This window comes from Patella vulgata, chromosome 3 (assembly GCF_932274485.2).
Source record: "Patella vulgata chromosome 3, xgPatVulg1.2, whole genome shotgun sequence".
Taxonomy (NCBI): Eukaryota; Metazoa; Mollusca; class Gastropoda; family Patellidae; genus Patella; species Patella vulgata.
The window spans coordinates 49153774-49163264 of NC_065881.2; positions in this window are offsets into that span (position 1 = coordinate 49153774).

The following is a 9491-nucleotide window of genomic DNA, read 5'->3' on the forward strand; positions in this document are numbered from 1 at the left end:
TCATTTAACGGTCTTTTGGCCTACTCAGAAGTCTTCTTATACTATATTTCTTCACGCAGTCCTGTAAAACATTTGGGTATAATATGTCAGGAAAGCACACAAATTTATCTTTATATCTGTCTTTTAATGACTTATTAACGTGTTTCCTTTTTCTTTTAAATGATTCTGGTTCCAAACTGTGCGCGTTTGAAAAATCTCCTCTTTTCAAAATTTCACCAATTCTTCGAATATTGTCACTATTGACAGTGATTTCATTACCACCAAAATGAATAGACACGGTCTCCAGTTTCCTCCCACTGCTTAAGACCTCGATATGCGCAAGCGAATCATTGAAATATAGGAGTGGAGATTAAACCCTCTCTCTCTCTCTCTCTCTCTCTTCGAAATGTCAATCTCTCTGTAACGGCCGCAAATGATAGTTTTGATGAACTGTGAAGTATCGCGTCGAGCATTACACACTTGACAGAAACATGTGCAATTTCGTTAATTTTAAAATAAAATATTGTGCAGCAAGTAAATATGCAATAACTTAATAGTTGACATGAAAAAAGGAATATAAACATTATACAGTTTGTTTTGTTAAAGCATTAATTTTAAAATAAATAAACAATCGACACTAACTAGGTAATTTCAGGACTAACATATAGTTCAATATTATTTCATTAACTCACTTGCGCGAAGGGGTGTTTAACAGTGAGACGAAACCAGGGGACCAGAGAAAACCCACCTTGTTTGACAGACGACTCCACGCCTTGTCACTATCAAGCGGTAAGAGAGAGGTGGTCTGTTTTGGGAAAAAAATATGGTATATGGTTACTTGTTTTTCTTATTTTAACTGCAAAGCCAAAGAAAATAATTAATCCGAGTAGTAATCTAAAATCTATTTATCGGTTATAAAGGGAGATAACTGGGTAAACATTTCAATTTTCTGCAAAATATTGAATATTCGTTGCAGTAATTATACTAATGTGCTGTTATTTGACAGTATTAGGTTGTTATTTGATCATATTGGGTAGTATTTGGTAGTACTTGATTAATATTTGGTAGTATTGGGTTATTATTGGCTTGTTTTGGGTGGTATAGAGAGGCAAATGGAACAGCCAGACATCGGTATCACATTTAAAGCACATTTCCAGCTATATAACTCTCTATTTTTGAAAAAATCAAATGATATCTCTATTTTGCATCATTATGTTGTAGTATTGGGTAGTATGTGGTGATATTGGGGTGGTGTTGGGTAGTATTGGGTAAATTGTCCCACCCAAGCTCAAGATAGCTGCATAGGTCTAGGATTCAATCAATCCACATTAAACCATTTATTTCACTAATATTTATTTGGAGCTGCTCCTTTAAAGTCACACTCAGTGATGAACGATTTCTTAATATTAATGCTTCATAAATGTTTGTAAAATCAAATATTTGTCATTCAATAATTATCTGTAAGGTAAACTTGCTGCTATTCTTGATATATTCATACTTGACTTTTAATATTCCAATGAGGAACAACATCACCTAAATGTAAGATCAGTTCATATGGCCCTTTGCTTTCTTTGTAAACTTTGTACATGTTTATGAAAAGATAACTTATTTGCTTGGTTTTATCTAAAACAAAGTGTTGTGCTGGTCTACTTAATCACTACTATTTCATCAGTATGTTTTGGTAATTGAACTCTTTAGAGTGTGCTCTTAAGAAATCTTGATTTTTTTTTTATATAAATATATTGAATATCAATATATCTTGTAATGCTAAATGCGCTTTCAAGTCCTGTTTTGATGCAAATGTTACATCTAGAAATATTGTGAATTTTGGCTTTTACTACACTTAGTTATTTGGTATATAAAAACTTGATACAACCTGAAAATATGGTGGTGGGGTAATAGGAATCCAAATCCTCCACTATGAAGTCTTCTTCCCATAGTTTGACCAAAAATGAAGAGAAACCTTCTATTCTTTGTTTTTTTATATTCTTAAAATATATTTTCATGCAGTCTACTAGCCACACCAAGTATAAATCAGCCTGGTTCGTGATTTTCATTTGGGACATTTATATTATAAAAGCTGAAAATGTAGAATGTTAAATATCATTTCATTACTAAAAGTGTCTTGATCAGGCCATTACATGTATTTCACAAGCTTTTATTTTGAAAATTGAGAGATCTGTTCAGATGAACACAAAATCTCAGTCTGAGATTAAAAAATGTGTTTATCTGTCAGAGTGTAACTTTCAAGGAAATGATCTGATATATACTCTTCAAAAAATGGAACGCCTGTTATATAACAACTCTTCCGGGTCCTAGTGTTGTGAAGACAAGTAAAACGAAATTTTGAACTATACTCTTCAAAAAAAGTAGGGGATATTCAGAAACAATACAAAACTGCGGAAATGCACTGCTGTTTTTATTAGAGTTAACCAGTGTATGTTAATTACAGGCCAATTGCCTACACATGAACATAAGCACATAAGCAGTTCATATGGGTGGCATATCTGATGGCCCCATTTCACTCGCAAAGGGATACACTGTCAAAAGTGAAAATGGACTTTTTTGATTTTTGTCTTAATAATGACTAATTGCTCCATCAATCCTCAGACATTCAGCAATTTGTTGTGGCATGCTCCTAATCAACCGTCCAATCACGATTTGGGGCAATCTGACCCACTCCTCTTGCAGTGCCACGGCCAATTCTTGCAGTGTTGTCGGTTGACGTTGACGTCAACGAACACGTCTCCTGATCAAATTAAACATAACACACTAAAGTAAAGATACGCTAAACAGTAATTCTTATGGAAAAACCGATAGGAAAGCAAACATGGATAGGATAAACCAGCAAACGGCAGTTTTCATCAACCCTTCCTTGATCTGTCAAATTGACAATGAACCCCTCCCACGTGTATGGCGCTATTGCGTGTTGCATGTGCAGCTCAGTGGATCTGTTGGGGCGATAAGTTCTTCACCTGTGAACATACTCTCAAAGCATGTCAAGTGTTCATGACTATTTATCATATGACAACCTGCATAGGTATTTGCATTTCAATATCCCCAACTTTTTTTGAAGAGTATATTATACTGTGTGCCACTCCCACTTCAAAAGCTAAACAAAAATTTTGCCTTGCATGTTTGGAGAAATGTTACTTTCCTACTACCCCCGTCCCCCCGCACAACATAGTTTTAGCTGTCCACACCCCTGCTATATCGGGTTCTAAGTACATAAAGACTCTTCAAGTATGCAGTTAATTAGTAGCACATATGAAATCTCTATTGCCAGGCCTCAAGACTCATATAGTAAACATGTTTGTATCTGAGGTACATGTATAATATAACCATCAGTGGGAGTCTCCATTGTTTTACCAATTGTTGAAAAATATTAAGTCATCCAATTAATTTTAACATGTATCATACGTAACATGTGTTAAAATCTCCATTGCCTATTTGCTATAACGTTTTTTTTTGTAAAGATTAACAGTACACATACATTACATTATTTATTTATTTTTCTCCTACAGAATAATTCAGACTATCATATAAAAGCATGAAATTGCATTTTTGTGCCTTTTGGAAATTAATTTAGGTGCTTTTAACTCATAGTTAATGTTTATACAGATTATCTATGTTTGATTCCAAAGAAAAGATATAGGGCTACTACATGTATTTACTTTAAAACACTTAATTTCTAAATGTATTTTGTAAAATTTGTTATTAGAAAGATACAGGACATGAAATTATTGCAAGAACTGACTACATTATTTTAATTATGGAGTGAGGTGTTTTGCATATATTAGAATATATATATATTTGCCTTCTTTCATATGAATGGTTGATAAGAGAAGAATCTGAGGTTTTGTCGAAGAGTTTGACTATCTGTTACAGGAAATTAAAATATTATATTGATGTGATATCACCTAGTAAATGTCGCAGTAATGATCATTTAGTTATGAAATGCATATTGGGTGGTAAATTTAAGTGTAGTTTATTTGCAATAATTTCAAGCTCTGCAATAATCCAAATTTGGTAAATTTATTTAATATTTTTTCTTTAGGTTATGATGTCAATTGTGGAAGTTAATATGATTAGACCTCTTTGAATTAGGTCAAATTGTTGATTTTGTATTTTGATAGGTTTATTGGAAGACAATCTGTGTCTGTTGAAAGTTTACATCAATTGGTAAATCGATTTTGTGTTCCAGGGTCCACACAGTAAGGCTAAAAATGAAACTAAAACATTGTTTAGAGCATGGCTCGGCTCTCTTTTAAATAATACTGTACAAAAACACAATTCAATACTTAATTTTGATCTAAATCGGAGAGGTTTAGCTCCCCAAGTATTTACATGAACATATACTGAGGGTGGGGGATACAGAGGGTGGGTGTCAATAGGAACGCATATGGGGATTTAACCATGGAGTCTTGTAAACTGTTTACAAAATTATCATTATATTGTTATCAATATATTTGTCAATTACATGTATGTATGAACATGCAATATCCCTGTTGTTCATTTATTTATCTACCTGTACAGTTCTCAGAAACTATTTCTTGACCGAGAGAACGGTGGGATTTTTTTATTGCTTTATTTGGTTTAATTTTTAAAAAAAAAAGACTTTTGGAAGTTACAGTGATATTTTTTTTTTTTGCATCCCTACTCTTGGCAACTTTTATTTCCACCACCACCCTTTTGAAAAAATACTGTATCCGCCCCTGTACAGTCTGGTATTGGTTTATACTTCTATTAAATTTAGCTGAAATTTCTCGTTTAAAGATTAAGTTCTTAGTTCAATATACATATGTTTTTGTTGACATTTTACATAGATCTGATCTTAGTTTCTCAATTTTTAGACACATTTTTAAAAGCAAAAGAAAAACAAAAAACAAAAATGAATATACAGTAAGAATATAATTTGCACATGAGAGTAATAAAATTTGTGATTTGTACTTCTTTTCTGAAAATATTTATACAAGTATTTTTTTACACCCATTTTTAAATTGACTCGAAAAGAAATCTAGCCATTATATGCTACAATTAATTTATATTGAATTAAATGTTTTTTAAGCAATGACTTTGTGCCAAATAAGTTATAATTTGCAGAAAACTTTTAACTATCATTTCACGCACATTTGTACTAAGTACGTTTCATATTCTTTTCTCTATTTTGCAAATTTTTATCTCCTATAAATAAAAATTGTATATATATACACGTCTTTATAGTTTGTGAAGTTTTATTGTAAGTCATATTGTGATTGTTAAAGACTCTAAATTTTTCTTAGAAGTCTTTTAAAATGCTAATCAAATGAATCAACATAACTGTTTCCTTCAACTTTGACATTAAGTAAAGTGTGTAAAATTCCAATGTCAAAGCATGGCACAAAATGTTTCTTATGAATTAATTGTTTTAGCGGCATTTAGTAACTGGATGAGAATAACACATGACACAATTATATGGAATACAAGTTACTTGAAGAGTTTATTTCAGCAACGTTTCAACAAGGGTTCTCCCGTCTTTATCTTTGCTTGATAAAGTCGGGAGAATCCTCTTCGAAATGTCGCTGAAATAAATCCTTCAAGTACGGTAACTTGTATTCCATGTATAATTGTGTCATGTTATGTTTCTTATGACTATATTTTCTATACTGTGTATGTGAATTTCATTTGAAGAACTTGGTGATGGCAAGTAATGTTCCAGAATTTCTTCCAAAGCTTAATCAGAATTACACATATATTTCATTGCCAAGCCTATATGCACTATTATTGCCTAAAAAATATGGTTTTCTTGCTGTATTTCTTGCTGTGAAGATTTATGTCCATGTACGTGTACAAGTCTTTTTAAATTTTATATTGTACATGTATTGTTAAGTCATGACCAATGAGTTAGATATTCTTTTAGTACAATATCTGTTTCAGCCTCTTTAAAAAAAAAATACCGTAAACATATAAAAAGATGCTCTCTTTATTGTAGGGTTGTTCATAAATTAAGTGCTTTGTGTTATTTGTAATTGTAAAAAATGGTTATATCAGTGTACCTTTGGAATTAATTTGTATTATGACTTGACGTGTGAATGTTTCATGAAATTTAATAGATATATCACTCTAGTGATAATGGGTTTGGTATACAGGGAATTAATGGTTTTTTTATTGTCCCCAGCCTTTCAACTATTAAAATGGGTCTGTCCGTCCGTTCAGACGGACGTCTGTCCATCACATTTTTTGGGACACAATAACTCTTCTTCTTATTGAGCTAGAATGTTCAAACTTGGTGCAGGTGTTTATTAGGTCGATGCCTTGATGGAGTTCGAAATGAGCATTTTCTGCTTAGGGTAAGCAGAGATAAGCAATTTGATTGGTTGATGCTTTGGGTCACAATAACTTTAGTTCTGATTAAATGAGAGTGATCAAACTTGGTGTATAGTTGCATAACATCAGTACCTTGACTAAGTTCGATAATAAACATTTTCTGCTCAGGGTGAGCAGAGTGATAAGCAGTTTGATTGGTCAAGACTTTGGAACACAACAACTCTCCTTGGTCAAGACTTTGGAACACAACAACTCTCCTTCAAATTGAGCAACAATGTTCACACTCGGTGTATGTTTATATTTGGTCAATGCCTTGATGGAGTTCGAAGATGAGAATTTTCTGCTAAGAGTTAGCAGAGATAAGCAATTTGATTGGTTAATACTTTGGGACACGATAACTTTAGTTCTAATTAAGTGAGAGTTCAAGTTTCATCACATCAATACCTTGACTAAGTTTGATAATAAACATTTTCTGCAGAGGGTAAGCAGTTTGATTGTTTGAGACTTTGAAACACAATAACTCTCTTTCTAATTGAGATAGAATGTTCAAACTTGGTGTAGGCGTTCATCAGGTGAATGCCTTGATGGAGTTTGACGATGAACATTGTCTGCTTACAGTAAGCAGGGATAAGCAATTTGATTGGTTTATGTTTTTGGGGCACAATAACTTTGATTATAATTAAAGATACATTATGGGAGATTAGATAAAGAGCTGGCAGTTCTCACTATAATAGTTAAAAACTAGATAATGTAAAGGGAATTTGCTGAAAATTGCATTAAAATTGATCCCCTCTGAACTTTGATTTTAGCGATTGAATTTTCGGCCTAGCCTCAATCATCATTACTAAAGTCAGTACAATAAAGAACATAGTCTTGATTATCCATTTCATGATTAAATCATGAATGAAAGTTGAGCATCAAATCGAATCCTAATCTAGTAAATATCGCAGACTAGCGTTGATTGTGGTCTGGATAACTTAATTAATGTCTAATTAATAATTTAGATAACATTTCAGGCCTAAAGAAAGATCTGCAATAGGCAGATTTAGCTCTTGCATAATGTATGTTTAAGTGAGAGCTATGAAACTTTGAGTATAGATTCATTATATCATTACTTGTGGAGAATTTTCTACTTAAAGTAAGGAGCGATAAGCAGTTTGATTGGTCAAGACTTTGGAACATAAGAACTCTGCTTTTAATTGATGTAGAATGTTTAAACTTGATGCTGATGTTCATTAGGTGAATGTCTTGACTGAGTTCAATGATTAACATTTCCCGCTAAAGCTAAGCAGAGCTAAGCAATTGCTTTGACTATGATTCTATCTGATAGAGAGTGATGAAACTTAGTTTATAGAGTTGATAATCAGTTTGATTGCTCCATACTTTTGAAATGGATAAACTTGCAATTAATTAATAAGTGTCATCTGTTTATTTTAGGATTTCAGCGGGGGACATAAGCCTCACAGTTCGCTTGTTAATTTTCAATCATGTGAACTGTAATGATGTAAATTGAAAAATACTAGTAATATATATAATATTTCTATTTTTCCATACTGCCTCTGATCGTAGTGGCTGATTGGGTGGGACACAGGGGTTTATTTTTCAGCAGGGGCACCATTGGTGCCAATATTTTATTGATTTCTATATAGTTGTAAGGTGCCAAATTTTTATTGGTTCATTCCTTCAGATGCTTCTATTCATACATGTAGCTAGGGATAGAACTGTAAACAATTTAAGAGAAAAATAGATTTAAAATCACAGAAATTTTTGGAGCTTTATTGACTATAGAATGCTAAATATTTGATTCCTTTAGGATGCGAAAGATGCAAATGTGAGTGGTCAATGGGAAATATAAGAGTTTTGCTCCATAGACCCAGAAAGAATGCTTCTACTGACAGCTAGTTGGAGGGGGACTACAATATCTTTCCACATTGCGCAACCATCCCGTCAGGCCACTGCAGATCTGAAAAGGCACCTAAATGTTCAAATTGATTAATGTAAATTAATTTCTAAAATGTTAGTTCCCTGTTGTGAATTGTTGAAAGTTATTGCGTTCATGTTAATTGTTAAAGTAAAGAGATGAATTTATTACTTACAGATGACACATCTATCAAATTTTAGTATTCAAGGACAATGTCAATATTTTTTCTGAAACTAAATTTTGTAAATATATGAATCACTTCAGCTGTCGGTATTTTAACTACACCTAAATAAAATACAAAGAGGAATTTTCCATTTTTGAGGGTAAATTAACAGAATAAAATTTTTAAGTCATATCTCCTGAAATAGTATCTAATGCATTTGTAATTAATTAATTGTTTTGTTATTAGATAAATGAAATACTGTTTACAGCAGAATTCCTGTAGTCTTGATTGCTCCACATCACAAATTGTCTTGGCTTCAATGAGTATTGGTCTAAACAAAATAGCATAAAGCAGTACTTGTTGTTGTCAAAGCATGGACAGCTTAGACTGGAACGACTGGGACTAGAATTCTTAAAGCTCAAAAAACCAAAAGTGTAAAATTGTTCAATGTTGAAGTATTGAAGGTCATTTATAGGTGAATCTGGATTGTGTTTTAGTCGTGTGTTATATTGGTGTTGAACCAAAATGTAATTGTGTATGAAATTGTTCATTGTTATACGTATTGTATTGATATTATCTTCAATCGTGATTAAGAAAATGAAAGTTTTTGGTCTGGAACTATAATATGGGTAATTTAAATCAGTTTACATTTTAATACACAATGCATTGTTTGTTATATACATCAATTTGTATACTATATTTATGTTGATTATGGTATTGATTACAGTGAAAAGGTGTCAATTGTTAGTACAATCATTGTGGACTTTAACATTTATTATTTGTTTCAAAATCAGAAACTGGTTTTTGATTGTGTTGTAGAAAGGTATTCATTGTAACCTTATACCAATTTTTCCAATGCATAAGACAATACATTTTTGAAGATCTTGTCCAATATAAGAGCACTATGGCTAATACAAGCTAACATTGTTCACACAGGCATTATATTCTGCAAAAATATTTCAGTTAAAGTTGTCAAAGATGAATATTTGGTATTAAAAATATCTAGTATAGCTTTGTTTAAAGCCATCAATTGAGCAATTTTGAATGTACAGTATTGTGAAAGTTGGATCTTTGAAAGGGATATTGGTCCCAAAATGGTTCAATTCCTTTCAGTATTTATAA